This window comes from Thermobia domestica, chromosome 7, assembly GCF_964235325.1.
Source record: "Thermobia domestica chromosome 7, izTheDome1.hap1.1, whole genome shotgun sequence".
Classification (NCBI taxonomy): Eukaryota; Metazoa; Arthropoda; class Insecta; order Zygentoma; family Lepismatidae; genus Thermobia; species Thermobia domestica.
Genome location: NC_137460.1, coordinates 120,699,025 through 120,723,403, shown reverse-complemented (window position 1 = coordinate 120,723,403; position 24,379 = coordinate 120,699,025).

Below are 24,379 nucleotides of genomic sequence, written 5' to 3'. Positions count from 1 at the left end.
GTAGAAAATTATGTTCTCGTGGGTAATTTTCGAGAAAATTGAGTGAAACTAATTAGTTTGTAAACTTAAAAATTATCGCTGAACGGGAACCATGCCACCTGATACGGTGACCAAGGGCGCCCATGTTGTGGTTTCCAAGGGGGGGCAAGTATAAGCGATATTTCAAATATAGTTTCAAATTTTGCTGTAACTACTGTAAAAATTCTATTAGGCTTTCGATATTCCCAAGTACAATTTCCTATAGGGGGGGCGACCGCCTCACCTTGCCCCTCCCCCTGATGGGCGCCCTTGACGGTGACTGAGCATGAAATATAGTTTTATCAATATCTTCATTATGATACTGCTAAGACTATAGTATTTAGTATGGTGAAAATTATATACAGCCCAAAATTATTATTAACTATAAAATTTTAGTTTTTAGTTAATTAGAATATTGTCCAAAGTTAAGACATCTATTTATCAGTCGCCGAATTGAACAAAATAATATACATAAGGCTAAATTCTGATGCGTAGTATCTGGAAATCTTCAAAATCGAACTTTTACTAGGGATGATGAGAAAGTAATGTTACAAACCCCCCAGTGAAATGTGTATATATTATTTCAAATAACCAATACAGGCAACAGATAGTACATAGATTAGGTTATTTTTCGACATAGTCTCCATGTCCGTCGAGGCACCTGTCGCATCATGGGATAAGTTTGAATATTCCCTTCAGGTAAAAATTCTGTCCTTGCGTGATCAGCCACGTTGTCACGTGTTTCACTTCCTTGTCTGAATCAAACTGACGCTTCCTAGGTGCTCCTTCAAGTGCAGGAATAGGTAAAAGTCACTTGGAGTGAGGTCTGGGTTGTAGGGTAGGACGAGCAGTGTTCAAATCTGTTGATACCGCGCTGGATCGGCCACTGCGATCCTCATCGGTGACGTTTTGTCTACGAGCCTCAAACTTTTGACACCATTCTGCTACATACTGACGAGACCTTACAGTTCATTCGAAAAAGCTCTACCAGTTGCCGATAAATTTCAGCCGCGGTTACTTATTTTGATCACAGAAATTGAATAGCTGAGCAGACCTCTTTCGCGAGACCAGTTTTCCGAACAAATCATCATTTGTATTTACCTATAACTAGCACCATAGGTGGGGGCGGGTGGCTGAATCTATGCACAGTTGCCAACTGCATGTATTAAAATTACCACACACTCCTCATTCTTCTATAACAACCAACAATTCAGAAATATATGCCTTGTAAACTTAGTTTCTGATATTTCCTCGTATGTCGTTAAAAAAAAAAAATGTCGTTCGTTGCCAATAATAATTGATAATTCTGCTGGAACAGGTTATTTATATATCTATGTACCGTTTATGTAAAAAAAAAAAAAAACACTGTTTACTATCAGATCTTACCTTCTCTTAACACACAATCTAGTACTGACACTCACACTTTTAACAGTTACAAATATATTAGTCGTAATGAAAGCTGGGTATGTGTTACCATTTTTTTAAAAATATACCTATTCCAGGCCTATACCTATATATACCTATATATATACCTATATATATACCTATACATATATGTATATATGTACCTAAAATATACCTATATATATTTTTATTTTAGGTACAGGTAAAGTGCCACGAAAAAATATAAAATATTGTATGAAAGCTCAAAAGCTTTGGGAAGAACCTGGTATAAAGTATTAGTTTGTCATCTACCAACATTTGTTAATTTTGCTATTTCGTTCGCTGTATCTTTCTTTCTGTTATTTATCGAATGTTGATTGGAAGTTTTTCCGGGTCGTCAATATTTCAGTTTTAGAAACTACACAAAATGGTAGCCGTAATAATTAAATATGACTAAAATTGAGCAGTTAGGAGGAAGTATATTTCGAAGTTATTTGAATCCTCACAATCAGGTATATATATATATATAACAAAATAACAACTCCAAATGAATTTTTTAAAAAAACTAATATTTTCCCTCTCTCTCTCTCTCTCTCTCTTTGGAACGCTCTGGATATATGGTAAGCGTATATATCCGGCGGCAATACAAATGTTCCCAACAGCAATACAAATGTTTCGCCACATTTGAAAAATTTCTAATACAGATGAATATTTGTAATATGTTGCGGTAACAGTGATTCTATTCTATTTGTGTATTAGATTAATATTGGCTCTACGTGATGCAGGCTAACTTTCCGGTTGTGTATTGATTCTTTTTCTTCTTATTTCATAGCTGTTTCCATATACCCTATAACTCCGCATAAAATAATTAACCACAATTCGAGTTTGTAAATATTTTCTTTCTTTTTTAAAAATAATACTCGCAAATAGCTTCCAAAAGTTATTTAATTTTGTTCAGTTGTTGAGAGAAATATTGCTCTTCTGCAATATATATATATAAATCTGTTCCTATTTCTACTTCTATTGGATACTTTATGCTCTGGGTGGCTTTATTTCATTATTGTGTTACAGTTATTTGATATTTGTTGCTAAAACAGCTTCCAGTGTAAAAACCAATGTATATTGGAAATAATACGAATAGTTTTGAATACGTGTGTGTGGGAACAGAGCAACAATGCGGACATATATATATATTTTTTTTTTTTGCATATTTTGATAACCATTATTTGCAATTGTAAATATCGAATATGATTTTTGTGTGTGAAATAATTTTCCATAAGGTGTAAAATACAAAAATTTGAAATCCAGGCCTGACACTAATTTAAGTTGTTTTTTTAGTATTATTTAAATATGATATTAGAATTAAGTAACGATATTAATTATTTTGCTTGTGTAATTGTATGTTTTTCAATTATTCAAAGCTTCCACATTAATTTTGAGTTGAATAAGGAACTAATGAATATACTACATAGACCGAAGTTATATTTTGAAAAATCACATAGTACAGTACGTACAAAAAATGTTGGATCCCTCCAAACAAAAATTCCATTACCTGTGATGTTACATTACAGGGACACGAAATGTGCGATGGGATCTCAGAAAAAAAAGACCTTACTTTCTTTTGTGATAATTGCGTAACGCTGAAATAGTACAGAAACTATGTGGATCTATGAGCGAAATTAACGTACGCTTCAAATAAATATTTAAACAAACTATTTTGCCTCTTTATGTTTTTCTCTTATGTCACAACTTCACACGTTACGTCTCCGAATGATGATGAAGTGTAGACTTTAAATTTTTAATATTCAGGATATCGCTTTTCCAGATTCCCTCTTTATACTTTTCTTTCCTTCTTTTTATACTTATATCTATCTATCTATCTATCTATCTATCTATCTATCTATCTATCTATCTATCTATCTATCTATCTATCTATCTATCTATCTATCTATCTATCTATCTATCTATCTATCTATCTATCTATCTATCTATCTATCTCTATCTATCTATCTATCTATCTATCTATCTATCTATCTACAACCGATTGTGGCTGACGTAATTTCAAACTTCAAGGAACAAATAATCTCACCTAAAACTGAGGACGACAACTATACAGACAATGCAGACTAGAGCGTATGAGAAATACCATACATCATTAAAGCATCTAGGATTCCACATTAGCAACACAGGTAACATTTATCACTGGCGCTACAAGTGTGTTTACTAATGAAGTATTCAACGCACTTATAATCACATATAAGAGGATTCGGTATTTACTTCGCTCGAACTATCCATCCACGAGGTGGTTTCCCTCCATAGCATCACCATGACAATATTAACTATGCATTTACCTGGTTGTGTACAGATGCGAATTTATCAGGCACATTTACTCATACTTTGTTAATAAACCGATTATAGTAGAATAACTATTAAGCATATTGTCATCATCAGTAATTTTCAGGCGGATTAAATATCATTGGATCAATAAATTATTCAGTATCGAATATTAAAATGATAAAAAAGGATTATAGCATCTTGTAAGGTGAGATCGAATCATTTGAGGAGACCCTGAACTTATTTTAGTCGTACATATTTTCTGTCGTACACATTGCAAAATTATACTTTAAACTCTTCGCAACAACTTCAAAATTGTTATAGGAAGAGTTTTAATGATCTTTAATTAACTTACAACACATCTATATCTCCCATAAGATTACCAAATCATTGAAAACAGTATCACTTAATTCGTAACTATGCCTATATCATATATTCGACGACAATATCTATATTTTTTCTTCTTAACGTTAATTAGATTTCCGATTTACATTCTATCGAAATCAATACATATTTAACATCTTGTGCATATGAGAACATTCTAATTAACGATATAAATTTTATAAGACGTATTGTGTGAACATTCAGTGGATAGATATAGTATACGTCAGTGCTCGTCACTTACCGAGGACGCACGGAGTAAACTATTCATTGACCATCTAGGAACTTATAAATGGGGTAACGAAGCGAGTGTCGTTCACTTTTCTGGTGATACGAATATAAAAAAGAACATAGGTGTATTCACCTTCGTGATCGTACTCCTTGTTTGTTTTGTTTGACGACGAACGCTCTTCAACTGTTTGAGAGTTGTATGCAGTAGTAGCAGGTCTAGCGTGATTGCTTACCGGTTTTTGTGAAGAAAACGGAAGGTTGGAGGGGTTATTCCGTAGAGTTTTGCGTCAAGGTTTGGGGTCATTCCGTAGAGGTTTTTGTGAGCTGAACACAATGCGAAGTTTGTTTTTTTGTTGTTTACTTTCACTTACTGGTAGCTTGCATTTTCGGATATTTTCTTGCGGGCCGTATAACGTCCTGCAGTCCTGGCCAGAGGTTCCGCCTACGTGGAGTTGCCATTTTTTTATGGTTCTGCGTACATTGACGTAGCTTGTGCTTTGTGTTCTGCAGGTAGGTGGTAGCACGCTGGAGTAGTATGAGAAAGGAGAGAATAAAATGGTAGTAGAAGCACGTGTAAGTACGATTTTTATCTGTTTTTATATTGGTGATTCGAAATCTTTTATTCTACTTAATGAGTGATTTTTTTGTGTGGATTGAGTGTTTTATATTCTATTAAAATTTCATCACATGGGCGGTAAGCAGTTGTATGTTGCTCAGTAGGTCATTGTAGGCATTAACTTTTACAGTGCTTTATATTTCTTGATTAAAAATAATATACCCTTGTACTTATTCTGTGCGCGTCAGTGGATTACACCAGTGGCGGCCGATGGATTGTGGTTTCGGGTGTTGCAGTATGAACGACCGAGAACAGAAGATATAAAGTGGACTCAATGACTAATCAGCATAACTTTAGATGCAAATGCTATGTGACATGTTAAATTAAATAAAATTCTGTTTTTAAAAAATAAAAAATGTAGAACATTTAATCCGATTAATCACCTTATTTAATTAGTAAGTTCATTCTTCTCTCTTTGATTGGAACAAATATGCCTAATACATGCTGGTTGTCCTCCCATATGTTAGTAGATCTTTCTAACGGACGTTTCCAGACTTCCATTCTGGCTTCTCCCCACTTAAGCTTCCTAGACTTGATTAAAATAGTAATATTTGGTAAATGTTCTTCGTTTATAAGTTGTAAGAGCTATGACTCCCAATTATTCACCGAAAAATCAGTCGTGACTGACAGTAAACAAAACTTGTCGTGTAGTTGAAATGCACTTAAAGCAATAACCAAAACAGTAACAAAGCCAAAAGGACGCGCGAGAAAGCTCCATACTCAAGCAAAATACACTGTTCTTGTTCCGTCTAAACTTTCTCATAATATAGAAAGTTCTTAAATATACAAAGTGACAGATAATTCGATGCATTCTTTGCAAGGGGATATTCTACAAGTACTTTTGAACATTTTCAACTATGTGAAACGGGGGTCTCAAATCAATAGTTTCTGAGTAATTGGCACATGTGTGATTTCTTTGAAATTTACCGGCTTACGAGAGGTGCGCAAGAAAGTTTTACCCTTACCCATTTCCACATATTGTAGAGTGCTGAAATGTTGCATATGTAATTCTGCATACCCATGTAGGTCATGTGGTAATGTACAACTTGTAATTCTGCACCATTGCTGTGTTATAGTATCGAACGTGAAGTAAAATGTAGTGATTCAAAATCCATTACTGCACCTCAGAAAGCAGCGTGGCAACATCTCAAAAGAACTTGCACCTAGGAAACGACTATATGTTTGGAAAGAGGTGGAATAAAGGTGGTGTGCGGTCAAGAGAATACGCGAACTATGACGGATTTCATACTCAGGGTCGTGCATCTCTCTGACCAACATTCGAGCAGTGACCGGGTGCGTTGTTTTCCAGGAGGCAAACACCTTTTGTCAGCATGCCATACACTGTGATTTCACAGAATCTCGTAACTTACGCACCAGTGAGGCATGTTAATTGTGGCACCCTTTGTCTGAAAAGCAAGTAGTAATACCTTATGCTGATCCCAAATAAAAATGATCATCACTTTGGTTGCTCAGATTTGAACACGAAGCTGCTTTGGTGGTAGTATGTCGGCACGCTGTCATTCATTTGACTATGTTTTCCTTGGTTTTCTTCACTCTCACCAGGCGAAGGCCGGTATGGTACCTTCTAGAAGGCTAGAGCCATTTCTTCCCAAATCCTAGACCCACCTAAAAGACCGATGTGACCCCGGAGTTGGAGTTTCGAAAACTTACTTGAGTCATAAGTACAAAAGTACTTAAATAAATACATAAGTCCACCCTTCCATAAGTACATAAATAAATAAATAGCGATCGAATACACCGACGTACAACCTCCAAAGGAAGATCGTGTTCAACTCTGAGTGACCAAAGTGATGATTATGTTTATTTGGGATCAACATGGTATATAACTAGTTTCTTTCCAGGCAAAGCGTACCACAACTTCCAGGATATACTATGCCTCACTGCTATGCGTTGGGGAATTCTGTGAAATCCCGGAGTTTGGCACGCTGAAAAAAGTGTCCGCCTCCTGGAAAACTACGCTCCCGTTCACTGCTTGAATATTGGCCAGAGAGATGCAAGTCACTGGGTATGAAATTCGTCATAGTTCGCGTTTTCTCTTGACCGCACACCACCTTCATTCTACATCTTCGCAACCATATCGTCATTTCCTAGGGGCAAGTGCTTCTGCAATGTTGCCACAATGCTTTCTGAGGTGCAGTAATGAATTTTGGATCACTACACCTTGTTTCACTTCGGACCTATAACGCAGCAATGGTGCAAAGTTACGAGGTGTACATTACCATTTGACCTATACAGGCATACAAGATCACACATGCAAATTTCAGTGGTCTGCGATATGTGGAAGTGAGTCAAGGTAAAACTTTCTCGTGCACCTCAAGTTAGCCTGTAAATTTCAAAGAAATCACACATGTGCAAATTACTCAGAAACTATTGATTTGAGACCCTCGTTTCATATAAGTAAAAATGTTTAAAAGTACCTGTAGGAACGCATCGAACGCATCTTGCAAGGAATGTATCGAACTACCAGTCACTCTGTATATTTTCTTAGTATGTAGTGTTGCTTAGAATCTGCCGCCGAAAAGTTGTTGCCTCTCCATGCTTTCAATACACAAGGATTCGTCTTCTTTTTGAGGAGGGTGATGTTACGGGATGCGAAGTCAGGACCGACATCTTTATTTACATCTAAATCAGTCAGTCATCCATTGGGAGCTTAATAGGCTTCGCTGTTGGTGTTCATCGCCTGTTAAATGCCATTTACACCGACCATTAACATCGCCAGCTGACATTCTATTTTCAACTAGGAAATAACAAATTACCTTCCATTTGCTTTACTACAAGGAAGTCCTTGTATTTGTAAATAATATGTTATAATCATTGGTAACACTTCGTATTACCTTTTTCCCCTAAGTCTCAGATACGTTAACTGAAATTCAGTTCTGTTCAGATCAGATGCTTTCTCAATAAGTTTGTTTTTACTGGGCTCTCATTGTCATGCATCAACTTCGAATCAGTCCTCGCTCCTGGACCAATCATCAACCTGGTAAACATTGACACAATAAGGAAATATTGTTGTTGAGTAGTAAGTTCTTTGACTCTTGGAAGTCGCACTCTTTCTGTTGTTAGTCTATGTGATCCTGACGACGTTAGCAGCCTAGTAGGAACCATAGCTGCTTTATGTTGTATAATCGATATTAAGACATGTGTACTTTGGTTGTGTTAATTTGGTAATTGAATGTGCATGTCATCTTGTGAGTGTCATCAATTTCGCTTTCTTCATAACTTCAGAGACATTCGAAACAAATAGACTTGAGACATGTTGATCGTGGTGATTTGGGGATCATTTGATCTTTGGATCTCAACCACTACGGAGAATACATCGACGTCACCGTACCTTCGGTCGGGCATTCGATGCCTTGGTCGATTGTCAGATAAGTCAACATGGAGATCTTCAAGTCACCTCGACCTACAAGTCTACGCCTATCATCACCTAAGAGTAGGAGGGAGATCTACTTCGTGTTAGGGGGAGACTGTTCCAAATTAGTTGTAAATCCTTGCTCTGCCATCTATTCCTTTAATGTCCTTATAGCTACCTTTCAATGTCATCACAATAATGTGTTTCATTTTAATCAAATTTGGTATTGTTATCCCGCATTTCTTATGTGCCTCTTATAACGATCCCGACAGGCAAGTCGTTAATGGAACAATACAAAATTTTAAATAAAATAAGGTTTTTTGTTGACATAGAAAATAATATAGATTTTGTAGTAACTACAAATGATAATTTACCTTTTATCATCGTATTTTATAAGTTGTAAAATAAGCTTGCTAGTGTGTTGGTACAGTTGCTGCTAGAAATTAAATCATGAAAATAATGAAAGTAGTTTTGGAATTGTAAATTAAGAAATCAAGAGAAATGTCCACTGAAACAATTGGACATAATTGCCTACATGTTCCTGTCCAAAGTGTAATGAGAGAATCACAATTGCCAGATCAGGGGAGTAACGGATCAAGACTTCAACGGAGACCAAAAACATTTTTGTGCATAGTGTAGAAAGGGTAGAAATAACGCATGTAATATCCAACATTTTAGATTCTCAACTACGCAGTGTTGCCAGACACGGCAAGCAAAATTACACATACCTTCCGTCCAAATTGCACAATTTTACACACAAGCTGGAAGACAGTGCACACAACATTACACAATACATAACTACCTTACCATATGCATATTATGTCTAATGACATACATACCTATACGTACACTCATGTCCAAAATGATTGTCGCATATCTATAACAGGCTTGTTGCGCGAATATATTTGGATAATGATATCGCAGGGTACATTTAACACTCTTACTATGTGTATAATCGGCAGAGACATGTATGTGGTAAATTTCATGTCAAAAGATCTGTAAATAAGAACAATATAACGAAAAAACTTTTCTTGTCCATTTAGCAACATTTTGATGTACTCATTCTAATTTTCATATTTATAATTTTACTTTCAACCATGCGCGCCGACTACGTGGGTGCTCCAGGGCTCCGGTACCCACAAGATTTTTAGCTTGAACCCGGGTTTAAACCAGTTTCTCTTGCGTTTAAATCAGTCGTGTTACCAACTGAGCTAGGGCATCCCCAACTTATCCTTATAGTACCGGAATATTTTACTTTCTCACAGCACAGGCCTTTATGACAATGTTCATAAAATATTTTAACTAAAAGTAAATCAATCAAACATCGAGACTTCCCTGAAAACATATAGGCTAATATGACCCGCCATTGATATGCACCCGCATAAATCTTGGAAAGTCTGCGCCATTTCTTTCGACGTACTTAATGTTTTTAATTGGACATCGACCACTCTGTCGTTCATGTGTTTCCAAATAGCATTTTCTTCACAAGTGGTGAGAAGACAAGACTTCTTACCACCTCCGGCTCATGTTTTGGCCAACATCAAGGGTCAATATTCATTCACATTGCTTGCTTGAACAAAGCGTCTTTGCTTGGGGATGTCATGAAACCCACCTCTGAAAAACAAGAAGTGAGGTACCAAGGAAGCAAGATAGGTTTTATCATACTATAGAGAAAATAACAAGAGATTAACAATAATAACAAATAACTTGTTATTTTCTCTGTGGTTTTATTGCGCTGGCCTGGAGTCAGGCGTTGGAGCTCGTAGTTTTTAGAAGGCAATTTTCAGGAGAAAAAATGGTGGAAATAATGAATATTTGAATGAAAGGAACTTCGTAAAAATCATCAATGATCAAAATTTTTAACTGTGCCAAATTACACACAAAATGCACACAGATTGGCATTACACACAAAATGCACAAACAGGCCAAAATTGCACAATTTTTGTGCAATTACACACACATTGGCAACGCTGCTACAGTGTGTTATATGCGATTCATTTTAATTTCATTTTTCTGTCTCTTATGGACTACGTTCAACTTTGCTGATTTAAAGTTTCATGTCTCGTTCCAGATTAAGTATATGGGACGTGGACTTAGAGATTCACGTTGGATACGAACCACATGAGCTCTCATCGAAACATCCAACCAGGTATGCTAAACATCTGGTTATGTGGGAATTGAATGTTCAATCTAGCCAGGAATGCTTTTCAAACATAAAATGAGTTTAGGATAATCTGAAAACAGATTTGCATAGCCTTTTCGAGGATGTACAAATAAAGATTTCAGAAAAGTGAATTCATACACTAGTAGATGTTTAAGACAAATTCAAAGCATTTGAAGTGTTGGTCAGTAATCTATTCGACACTTTATAACATTATTAATACAATAGAAGCTGTCCTAAATCATTAGCATCAACTTCTGGTGGTAATAAAATGTTGCCAAGGCCGTATAAACAGTGTTGCCACAGTCCTATCTCTGGAGTGGGCTGAAAAATAGTACCAAATTGAAACAAAAAGGTCTGAATTCATCATTTTATACCAGTGTAATACATGGCTCTATAATAACACGAAACTAAAAGAGGTGAAGTTTTAGAACACTCACACCCCTCTTCTAACAAGAAAGTACTCTTTTTAAAAACATCCAAATAGGAGGAACCCGGAGTAGATGAAACTTGTGTTGCGCATAGGTAGTATAACAGAGGCCGCAAATTAAAAGGGAAAACAGTTATCTTCGGGAAGTATTGTAACGAAACCAAACGCGCCTCTATTTCAAAGTGACCAATAAAGCAAAACGGTATTATAACCGTATATGAAAAAAAATATATATAAAACGAGGAACAAATCAATCATCTCCGAGTTCGTGTGTAAATAGTATGTTGTAGTAAAATATTAAAATATAAATTATTACACCTTATTCTCGCTTATTTCATTACCGAAGGAGGATAATAAACTGTGAGAAGAATATAAGGTAAGTAAACTGACATTTGTAAAAAGATGTAAAACCGATCCAAGGTCCTATAAGCTTCCCTGAAAGACATCAAAAGAAAGAGATGTAAAGAAAGTCTTACTGACACTTTTGAATATGTGACAAGTATTTGTTAAATGGTGCTGAATTGGGTAGAATTGTACCAAATTTTTCACAAAAGGGGCTGAAAATGCCATCGTGGTACCAACGGGCTGACGAATGACAAAAAGAGCTGAATTTGGTACAACTGTACCAAGTGTGGCAACAGTGCGTATAAAACTCTTATTTTCCGATGGCTCTACGTCGTGTTATTACGTATACAAGACAAGGTAATCAATAATGTATATCTAATACGTAACAATGGTGCAAACTTTAAACGTTAGTTGAGAAGGTTTATTTCTAGTTTTGAAGCATAGATCGGAAATAACGGTTATGAAAGTTGCTCAGAAAAGGATTATACAAGTCTCAAGTACAAAAAAATATGTACAGTCAGAAACAATAATAAGTATAGGTTGGAGCTATCATTTCTTATACCTCCAACCTGTAATTAATATTGTTTCTGACAGCACACAAACTTAACAGCATTTTCAGAATAGTGTTGTGTCCAGGGTTGCCACACTCGGGACTCGCGATGATGCCAAACACAGGTCTGAATTACGCTAGATTTTTGTAAATTATGCCAGATTTTCAAATTATCTTTCCTAACTAATTTTAAAGACGCCCCTACTTATCTTCATTATTTTAGTGAAGTGTTTCAACTGTATTCATGTACAAAGCTAATATGACGATGTCAGGAATGATAATGAAATATATTGGTAAATGACACATTATAGGGGAGGAAGGTCGAATTTATATTTTATGAATGGATAACATTTTAAGAAACATATGCACAACATGCCGCTTCCGACACAGCCCTGAAACATTTCTTATAGTGTATTACTAGCTATCTCCTGACGCTCAAATCGCTCCCCTCTAAAGTCAAGACGCTAGATGCTAAATGCATGTGGATTATGCTAGACCTAGCACCAAGATGCTAGATATGGCTTCACTGGTTGTGTCGGAAACTATTCCGTTTGGAATATTCTTCACAAAATTATTGAAAGACAATGCTATAATCTGAGAACATTGTCGTTCAATAATTTTGTGAGATATTCCGAACGGAATAGTTTCCAAACTAATACAACACATTTGTCATATTAATATATTTCTAACATACAAATTCTGGAAAATCGCAGTAAATTAAAAAAAAAAAAAAAACATAAAAGAAAAATCAGACCAGGAAAAGTGTGAGGAAAACATCGTTAACTGCTTTTACCATTTCTCGGCGTGATCTGGTGGTTAGCGTTCCCTACTTTCTGACTGGATCCGGGTTTTGCCCACATCAACCTTCTTTCATCATTTACGTTTGCTTTGCCATTCGGGAACAATATTAGAGAATAGTAAAAAAAACTTACTAGGTATGCAAGCTATTATCAAACTTTATCAAATTAATGGCTTTATTGCCTTGGTATATAATTAACTGTTCTGCTTGAAACTCATTGCTATAACTTTGATCCATATAAAAAATATATTAGAAAAATTGACAGTTTACGATTAAAGTATTTCTGAAGAGAAAGCATCTAACTTCAAGTACAAAAATACACAGGTTGAGAAAACAGTCTTGTCAGAATATATAATGAAATTTAGTAAGTAAAGGATGCTTATCTGATTCACATCGATCAACGATCAAAGATGGAGCAATGTACTTCTTCAAATTACTCTTACAGTTAGCAACAGCTACATGTTGCTCATATAGTCTGGCTCAACGTCATCTAGTTACCCTTCTTGTTTATGTAAATCAGGCATCCACAGAATATTGCTAATTTGTTAAGTTAGTTTGAGCGCATTTGCTTAGGTAGCGTGCCAGCAACCATAAGAAAGGCAGTTCGTCCGATTAGTGTTTCAACTTCGATTTTGTGACACCATATATAATACTTCGAGTGGGGTGGATTGCTCTAACAGGTAAACAGATAGTGATTCGGAATATACGCATAATATAAAGTAAAACGGTTATACTGAACTTAACAAGCTCATATAACAAGCAATAATATCAACATCATACATCCCAAATATCTATTGAACTCCCTGAACTACCTGTTCAAGATTTTGTTGTAGAGGGGGGGCGGGAGTAGAAATCGAAGATGAACCGAAGTTTCAACAATGTGATGTTATTAAAGTTTTATAAACTTGCATCACCTGGCAATTCACCAATTACCATTTCTGCGAACAGTATAAATTTTTACATTCTCAGCAAACATAAGCTCTTTATCTTGAGAAGGGATGCATTAGAGTATTTAGAAAGATGTTTGCCTACCAACTTGAAGGGATGGGTTTGATTAAAGGTTAAAGCTGGATTATTTTTCTTATATTTTTGTTTCATTGCAGACCTGAGATTCGCCCAGACTAGTGCTCTCAACGGGTCGGGTCGGGTCGGGTTGAAGACCGACCTGACCCCATCCGTGATCCGACCAGATTGACCTGACCCGACAACCTGACCCGAGCTGACCCGACTGACCCAACCCGACCCGACCCGACCCGTTTGAAAGCACTATGGTCATGACACTGGGTGAACGCCAAAATACACTCCCATTGGGAATTAAACCCGGACCACGTGTACCGAAGTCTTACACGTTAACCACTAGCTAGATCAAGCGGGGGATTTGTATATGCATCTTAATGAATATTTGGCACTTTTGAGGTTTGGTTATTTCTTTTTATAACTAATACCAATGTCCGACCTGGGAGAATGTTGTTTTTTCTTGCTTTAGTTCTATGTGACGAAATTTTTCTTCAAGGTCGGTGTTCTCACCTGTTCGGGCGGCAGGGGGTCTTCTCGGAAGGCAGTAGCAAGAGTCTCTTGGCTGAGACAAAAGGAAATCGTTTAACTACAATGATAAGGGTTGAGGAAACGGGGGAACACCTGTAATTTTTTCCAACCCTTCAACTTTCATTCCAAAATAGGTTCTTATGATTCAGGGACCTGCGCTACTTTGATTTTTCTTTCTCGGTAATTAAAACGTATTTTACTAGGGATGGCCAATTCCGGAATTTTTACTTTCCGGAATCCGGAAAGTAAAATCGGAAAATTCCGGAATTCGGAAAAATTCCGGATTTCGGAAAAAATCCGGAATTCGGAAAAAATCCGGAATTCGGAAAAATTCCGGAATTCGGAAAAATTCCGGAATTTAGAAAAAATCCGGATTTCGGAAAAATTCCGGAATTTGGAAAAATTCCGGAATTTAGAAAAATTCCGGATTTCGGAAAAATTCCGAATTTCGGAAAAAATCCGGATTTCGGAAAAATTCCGGAATTCGGAAAAATCCGGATTTCGGAAAAAATCCGGATTTCGGAAAAATTCCGGAATTCGGAAAAATTCCGGAATTCGGAAAAATTCCGGAATTTGGAAAAATTCCGGAATTTAGAAAAATTCCGGATTTCGGAAAAAATCCGAATTTCGGAAAAAATCCGGATTTCGGAAAAAATCCGGATTTCGGAAAAATTCCGGAATTCGGAAAAATTCCGGAATTCGGAAAAAATCCGGATTTCGGAAAAATTCCGGAATTCGGAAAAATTATTTTTTCTTTTTGTAATCCTAAGAATTTTGTTCAAACGCAAACGAACAAATTTCCTTTTTGTAATCCTAAGAATGTATGATGCAAATTAAGCTGAAACTTACATCCTAAAGTATACACTACTCAATCTTCCCATGGTTAATGAGATGTAGTCCAAAAGTACGATGTACTTCTAATATTTAATTTTTGTTTTACTGTGATATTGTCCAGAGGTAAGACATATATCACACTGAGATAAACAACTTGACATAATGAAGATGTTATCATACGTAGTTTTCCAGAAAATCGTGAGAAACTAATTTTTGTGAAGTTAAAATATGCGTCTCTTGTTGCCAGTGGGATGCAATTGATAACTTTTATGCTGGAATAGTCTTATTATTATTATTATTATTATTATTATTATTATTATTATTATTATTATTATTATTATTATTATTATTATTATTATTATTAATCGTTTATGTACTGTAAAAGAAAAATGTGAACCGTTAAGTAGTAGATTTTATCTGTTGTTTTTTGATATCTTCTAACAGTAATAACAAACTGCTTGTAAATACGCAATGATTATCAAGGACAATGGCATATTAATGTAAGGACTACTCTGCAGACTAGCAATAAACAATAACAGATAAACAATAGTTGCAAAAAAAAAAAAAAAAGTAACTAACTTGGGCACGTCAGAATGTTCGCGAGAATATAGGGACGCATTGAGACTAGCAAAGAGCGTGCTATTATCATTACTCATAGGGCCGTACGATGGAGGCATTAATGTTAATGGCTCTAATGAGCACTTACTTGCTCTAACGGTTAACCTCATTTTTGAGATGATTCTTAGAAGGGGCGTGTTGGCATGCAGTTAGAAGACCTATATCCATTATTTAAAAAGCACACGTTATCTGTGGAGTACTAACGATTTGCGTCACTATCGAACACTAACGTAGCACTAGCGACGTTTAAAGTCGAAATTGGAGTCTGACATAAGTGGCTTGTCAACTTCACGGACATTATATTTTCCTTGAATGAGAGAATTTTGCGCCCAGGAAATTTGCGCCCTACCACAAAAATAGGAAAAAATGCGCTCGCAATATATTTGCACTGCGATGTTTGCGCCCTACCCCAAAAAGAGGGGAAAATGCGCCGGCTATATATTTGCACTGGGATGTTAGCGCCCTACAATTCAACTTATTTTTGTATTGTGTAAAGTAACTTCCACTCACACTTGAACTAGGCTTGCCTATCATCGTCTCAGTGAGTTACTCCATCCGTTATAATATTCCGAACAAATGAAAAAAATACAATTTTAGTTCACTAAAGGGCAATCCATACAAATACAATTTTTCATTATACTACAAAATTTACAAAAAAGTATAAATGACTGATATATAATTATTAATATAATCAAAGAGTATAATTTAATCTACAAAAGGTTGTTTGGCTCTACCCAGATATCTCTGTTCACAATCCTTGCGAGTTGTTTGGCTTTTCAGGACACAAAATATAGAAAAGAAAATGTAAAGTGAATGTAAAATCAGTTCAGTAATATTATCAAGAAAACTATGTACAGTGTGTTTACTTGCTGGAATTCAAACACACAATTGCGTTCAGTTGTTCTTTCAGAAAAAAATGTTCCGGGGGGCACACTTAGTATTCCGGAGGGGGGTCACTGCTGGTACTATTCTATTTATTATTATATTATAGACGTATTATTTTGATCTCCTCCGAGGGGGCACTCTGAGAGCTCTGGGGAGGCCAGTGTTCCCCCAAAATCATCTCTGGAAGAAGCAGTGATTGCTTTGATCCGTTGTGTTCTTTTGGCTTATATTGAAGTTTATTCTCCCCTTATATAGCCACAATGAAAATAAATCACAAATGGCATGGTTGTGGGGAAGGATTGTTTATGCTGTAATGTCAGCCCCTCCGAGCAAATGCGTCCAATAGGTTCTTTTATTTCGCAGGGCTCAACTTCCCGGTGGAGGTACATCGCAGGCGCAATTTTCCCTGTTCTTGAGGTAGGGCGCAAATTTCCCAGACGCAAAATTCTCGACACCGTTCGAATGACCTCGGAAAACTATATCTTTTTCAATACTTTTTTATATTCTTTTACTCGAGATTTCTTCATAGCTTCTAATTAAAATACTTACTAATATATCCTCATTTTATTGTCCTAACAAATCAATATGGGTATGTTGTCAGTAAAATATTTAGATTGATCGAGCCTCTGGTGTGTAACCACAGTATTTCATATCATCCCCCCATTTAGAAATCTTGGCTAAACGAACCAATATATGTTGCCAATAAAATAGTTTAGAATGATTGAGCCCCTGGTAAATAACCACAGTATTTCGTGACAGACACCCCCCCCTTCCTATTACCATATTCTAGCTACATGCCTGACTCAGCTAATTCTCTACATTCTTTACCAAGCACACATTTTCTAAAGCGGAAAATGCTCTCTAAATACCTAAGCTCATTATTTTCAGCAGATGCACAAATTGGGTAACATTCTATCTACATGAATGTTATATATATGTCGATTACTGGAAACCGCTTCTCGCTATCTATTACCATATTTACTATATAATGATTAACGTTAAAACCGGAAATGGTTGATTTGTACCGCTTCCGGTTTGAATATTACATTCATCAGGGAACTCGATTCTTAACTATTGACTCTGTACATCATGGCCAAAATTGATTGGTAATCCATCAGATAGTTCTTGAGACTGTTTGCTTCACTGACGGACAGAATGAATATATGGCTATAGAGTTTTGATAAACTAAATTCGTTAATGAGTGATGATGGAACAAATATAAGAAAGGTAGGCCTTCCACCGGGAAAATTTTCGAACACAAAATTAGCCATCGAAAACCCACATGTCCTGGGTTAGAATACCATAGATGAAAACTCTACCACTGAGTCATCAATCACCCGCTTATTAGTTTTATTAATTATTATATTAATATAAATTAATGAATGCCTGCTTATGTTAATTATTGAACAATTACATTGTACACTTCGTAAAGTCAAAAATTATAAATTTGTATTTACTGTACATACAGTGAGCGCAGAAAGTGTTCGTACACCTATGCTATTGAAACGAGAATGCCTGCGAAAAAGAAACAGAAAATTTAAGAAGTGTAATAACACACACAATGTGAATAATGAAAACTAAGCTTTATGAATGTATCAATAAAGAACCACAAAGACAAGTTTAATGGTCAGAAAGTAAATAAATTCCGTAGAAAGTGTATAGAGTAAACGCAAAAAGTGATCGTACACCTGACGTACGAATACGAAACAAAGATACCACAACTGGGGTTCACTAGTATTCACCTGAGTATACACCTCTGTATAGCATGACGAGTAACAGAATGAGTTTAGTTGTGAATAGAAGTGAAAAAACTGCACGTTGGGCTGTCAAAGTGGGAAGCAACCGAACAGAAACAAATGAGGAGACAAGAAAAGTAATTATTAAATTGCATAAGAAGGGTAAGTCTTTGAGAAAGATAGCAAACCTTGCAGACAGGCCTCGTACAACAGTACAAACAATAATTGCGATGTATAATGTTTCTATCACTGTGCGAAAAAAAAAAAAAAAAAAAAACTGGAAGACCAAGACTGTTGAGCGAACAAGATAAACGTTACATTATTAGGGAAAGAAAAAAGGTTCCAAAAAATAGTGCTGTGCAATTGGCAACGGATCTGGAAACACGCGGTGTTAAAGTATCAGCCAGTACAGTGCGGAATATTTGCAAGGTATCATGGTTGGATAGCCAGGAAAATGTTCTGGGTGAACAAGACAAATCGTATAAAGAGACTAAAGTTTGAAAAAGAGTATAAAGATAAGGGATCAGGCTTCTTTCTGGAATAGGGTCATATTTTCGGACGAAAGTAAATTTAACTTTATCGAGTCCAATGGGAGACGTATTGTATGGCGCAAGGTGAATACAGAGATGAATCCTCAAAATCTCGTCCCTAAAGTAAGACACGGAGGAGGGTCCGTGCTCGTCTGGGGTTGTATGAGTGCCTCAGGGGTGGGTCGTCTCCACCTTATCGATGGAGTGATGATCCACAAAGTGTATATTAACATATTAAAGGAAAATCTCCATACTAGTGCGCAGAAGATGGTTCTTGAAAACAATTTATTGTTCAGCAAGACAACGACTCCAAACATACAGCGGAAAGTACTCGATTGTGGCTACTCTATAATACCTTGAAACAGCTTCGCACACCTCCCCAATCCCCAGACATGAACCCCATAGAACATCTATGGTCTGTTCTGGAGACAACAATCAGAAGGCACAGCTTCTCTACTCAGGGCCGGCGCTAGCAATTTTGCCGCCTTGGGCGGTGCTTTCACATGCCGCCCCTTTAATCCGCAAACCTTATTTTGACAGATACGTTCAAGTGTCATTTAAAAACATGTATAAAATGGAAAAGTAAAAAAAAAAAAAAAAAAAAAACTACCTTTCTGGAATGTTCACGTAATATTTAAACGACTCTATACTGACACAATATTCAGTATGCTCGATTTCGATGTATATCTGTAATATAGAGCAGCGCATACAGAAAATAAAATTTTAAAAATATACTTTAATCATGACTAAGAATTTTAATTTTTAGGCTTATTTTATATCAAAAGGCGTTTTCAACAGAGTATGGAGCAAGAAGATAATACAGTAAATCAGATATTATGGTAAATGTAAGTGATTAGCTTAAGCCTTATAATGTACTAAAACACAATAGACATACATAAATTTAACATATCTTAATTGAAAGAAACTTTTCTTGCTTTGATATGAGCAAATTCCTTTATCACATCACGTAGTCCAATGTTTTAGCCAATTTGTGTTCTATTGATATCGTCGCTAGACCACTCAAGCGTGTTTCAGACATAGAAGAGTGTAGATAGTTTCTAATAAACTTAAGTTTCCAAAAACTTCTTTCTCCACTTGCCACTGTTACAGGCAAGATTAACAAAATTCTACGTGCAATACTAACATTGGGAGCAAAGTCATGTTCCTTTATTATTATTATTATTATTATTATTATTATTATTATTATTATTATTATTATTATTATTATTATTATTATTATTATTATTATTATTATTATTATTATTATTATTATTTTGTGAACTTTCACAGGCTTAATTATAGTGGATAACACTTTCAGTTTGTCTTTCAAATCACTGGGGTTAATATCTTTCAATTCTTCGTGTGTTAAAATGGTGGTAAGTTTAGTACACTTTTCAGACAAAAAGTTCAGGTGGTAGGCTATATCTTTACGATTACTTATATCGCAAAGAAAATTGAAATATTCGCTGTGATATTTAAGTTGCTCAAATCTTTCTCTTAAAAGCTAACACAATCACTTCTAGAACTGTAATAAAAATCGATCTTGTATCTTGTTTGTGGATGTTTTCAGTAGCTTCATCCTCTGCCTCGTACTGAAACTGTCTCTTCTTTCGACTTCGAGCTTGCACTGTATTACGTATCAGTGGATCACCCGTATCTAATGCTGATGCCAAGTCCATCGTATCAACTAAGTAAGATTTGAACTTTGCATAATTTCTGCTCCTCTCAAAGTACCCAGATATATTTTCAAGAAATCCTACTGCATCCAACACATGAGAATCAATGCTTTAAAGTCATATCAGACAACGAGTGAGTAAAGGAAAGAAAAGTAACTCAGCTGGTTTGCTATACACAGAGCATCGTGGACGACCATTCTATCGGTTCTATTGTCATTACTTATTTGAAGTAAGGCATCATAAACTTCCTATATTTGATAACTGAGTCAGAGCATCAATTCGGCTCTCCCACCTTGTGGTGGATTATGATTTTAAAGTGAGACTACTAATATGTTCCTTTAGTATGGCCTAACGTTGAACTGACGCAGAAAAAAAAAAGTCATAAACTTTTTTTTAGCTATACAAAAAATGAAACATTTCTCAAGAAATAATACACTGTACGATTTACTATATTCGGAATGAACAATTTGTAAATTGGTCAAAAACTCGCTATTAGAACCTAAATGTCTTTAGATGCTACCAGGGGCGAATCCAGGGGGGGGGGGGCGATCGGGCGATCTCCCCCCCAGAAGAGGAAACTTTTTTATTTTATATATAAATAAAATATATAGTTTATTTTTTGACGCTCTTAAAAGTAGCTCTAAGTAGCAGTATTACAACCCACCGCCCCCCAGAAGTCCGTCCTGGATCCGCCCCTGAATGCTACAGGCTAGAACGGCCTGTCTCAAGTGGGAGTGTACCTTTTGCATACTTGGAGCGGAGCGTTAGAACACTATTGAATAGAAAAAAATATAAAAAGACACCGTGATAATCTTATGCACTCTAGCTCAAAATCCTTTCTACACTGCTGCAAGGGAAATATTGAACGAGATACCTGTGGCTAGTAGTTTGATAATTGAAAACGAGGAGGAATGCTCTGAATTTCCTGAGAGAGTATTTCTTGAATGTGAGTGAAGTAAGTTCAATTACATTCTCAGGTTAACACAATCTTATTTTTCCATGTGAGCCTATTACGAAGCATTATATTTTGATAGTATTCTTTTCGTTTTCAAATTTTGCCGCCCATTAGACTTGCCGCTCTGGGCGGTGGCACGGCTCGACCCTCTCTCGCGCCGGCCCTGTCTCTACTAAAGAAGGCCTAAGAAAAGCTATTCAAGAAGAATGGGACATAATCAGTCCCGAAGCTACAGAACTACGAACTACTACAGGTGAAATCAATGCCACGAAGACTACAGACAATCATTAACGCACAGGGTAATCCCACAAAATATTAAATAACGTAATATACTTTATAAGCACTAATTCAAGCATAAGTGTACGGTGACATTTTGCGTTTACAAAAAAGGAATTCTCTCTTTTCTTCTGAACAAAACAGTGATTGTGTTTGTTTGGCCTTTCTCTTATATATAGAAATAAAATGTATGAATGTGTAGTCTTAATTCTGGTTATATATATATTTTCCACCTCCCGTTCTCATGCTAGCTGTTTTCAATATAAAGTATGCACGGTGTACGAACACTTTCTGCGCTCACTGTAGGTATGTTGACAATAAGCGAATGTTATTAGAATATTTGTTGAGATTTATTTTCCTCCACTGCCTTTCGCCTGGTTACAAAGTAGTTTGCAGTGCTTTGGAGTAGCTGTAGGTGGGAACGCTATAATGTTTGAGACATACCGGCGACTTTTTTGTGTGTGAAAATAAGACCCTTATAAAACAGTAAATAACTGCAGTAGCAATTGTCTACGTAAGTGATAAAGACATATCCAACTACAAGAAACTAATACAGTATATATATTCATTATTGTGTTTCTCTTTTAACAGCTACTAGCTAGGGATGGCCAATTCCAGAATTTTTACTTTCCGGAATCCGGAAAGTAAAATCGGAAAAATTCCTGATTTCGGAAAAATTCCGGATTTTTTCCGAATATCGGAATTTTTCCGAAATCCGGATTTTTTCCGAATTCCGGATTTTTCTGAATTCCGGAATTTTTCCGAAATCCGGAATTTTTCCGAATGTCGGAATTTTTCCGAATTCCGGAATTTTTCTGGATTCCGGAATTTTTCCGAATTCCGGATTTTTTCCGAAATCCGGATTTTTTCTGAATTCCGGAATTTTTCCGAATTCCGGAATTTTTCTGGATTCCGGATTTTTTCCGAAATCCGGAATTTTTCCGAATTCCGGAATTTTTCCAAAATCCGGAATTTTTCCGAATTCCGGAATTTTTCCGAATTCCGGAAAGTAAATTTTCCGATTCCAGAAAACAAAATTTCCGGAATCCGGATTCCGGAAAATTTTGGCCATCCCTATATTTTACAGTATATATAGTTGCAAGTAAGAAGATACATAATATGAATTTTGTAATTTAAAATTTAAAAATACAGTATGATAATTAATTATAAAGTACTAATTTTATTTCATCACTTTCAGCCCAACAAATGAAATTCAAACAATTCGCACCCTGGGTCTTGGCCATCAATACTGCGTCTTATTCTTTGTCTTGCAGTCAAGTCTTGGTCCTGCATTTCGTAGTCTTGCTGGTCTTTCATGCTATACAAGAGCCAAGAATGCTCGCGTCATCGGTAGAAATGAAGACCAAGTGTGATTTTGATTATGGTCTTTAGTACTATACGAAAAGCAGGAAAATATGCTCATCACTACTTGGTGATCCCCAAAACAAAGCCAAGAGCAAGATTACTATGCACTTCGTCTTGCATATCCAATCTTTACTTTGTTCTTGTATCGATGTTCTTGGGCTTGGTAAAATAAAATGAAATATTCAGTTTAAGGTCCCTCGATTCTGCACCGAGGCTAAGGGACATGGTGACCATGAGAAATGAATAAAATGGTGGAATGAAGAAAGTGGGAGGAAACAGGAGAAGCCCGAGAAAACCTACTACACGGCGTTTCTCCCCCACAAAGCCCACTTAGCACAAACTGGGATCGAACCATGGACATCATGCACCAGAGATGAATTCTCTACCACTGAGCCACCGCGGCCTGCTTGGGCTGGGTCTTCCATATTCAATCTTTCTTTTGGCCTTGCTTAAACAACTTCTAGTTATGTTCTAAATCCAGACTCCATATTGGCGTAGATATTAATATTACAGTCGATTAGTAAAATCAATCTTGCACATTTAAAAATTAAAGTACACGCAAGTACAAAAATAAGCATTTACCAAAACAATACTAGCTGCAACTGTTCTAAATAGATTTATGGTTTCTATAAAATCAATTGAAAATTGCTATATTTAATTAGGCAGCTAGTGAAAAACAGCAGCTTTCGACTCCAGCCAAGTTTAAGCTGAACCTAAACTCAGTTGACCAAAGTGAACTGACCCGACTGACCCGACCCGACAACCCGACCCGTTTGAGAGCACTAGCCCAGACTCTTTAAAATGAAAATCTTTGAAAATCAAATTAAGGAAAAATACAATAAGAGATGTTGACAACATTAATTATAAAGTCTTGAAATGTCATTTCGAACTTGTCGGCTATAACCAGTACAAAACGAACTGGTTATTCATAAAACGAATGAGAAGAAATTAACTGAAACGGAATAAATATATTGTTATCAGGGCATAGTTACTAATACAGCCTAAGTCCGCGGTGGTTCAATGGCAGAGCGTTCACCTCTGGTGCTTTAGGCAACTGGTTCTATCCATCTCGCACCAAGTGGAATTTGTGGTGAACAAACACCGTGTGCGTGGGTTTCCTTCGGGTTCTTTCGTTTCATCTGACAATATTCATTCCACCATTGCATTCATTTCTCATCATCACCGTCTCCTTTAGCGCAGCCGGCAAAATCGTGGGACGTTAAACTGGTTTAATAAAAGCTAAGTTGAAATTCCGACTTCGAGCTTTTTTCTTGATAATCATGCTGCCTTCTCTTTTATCGTCTGGAGGTCCTGAGCTACAAAGCTTATAAACTTAAA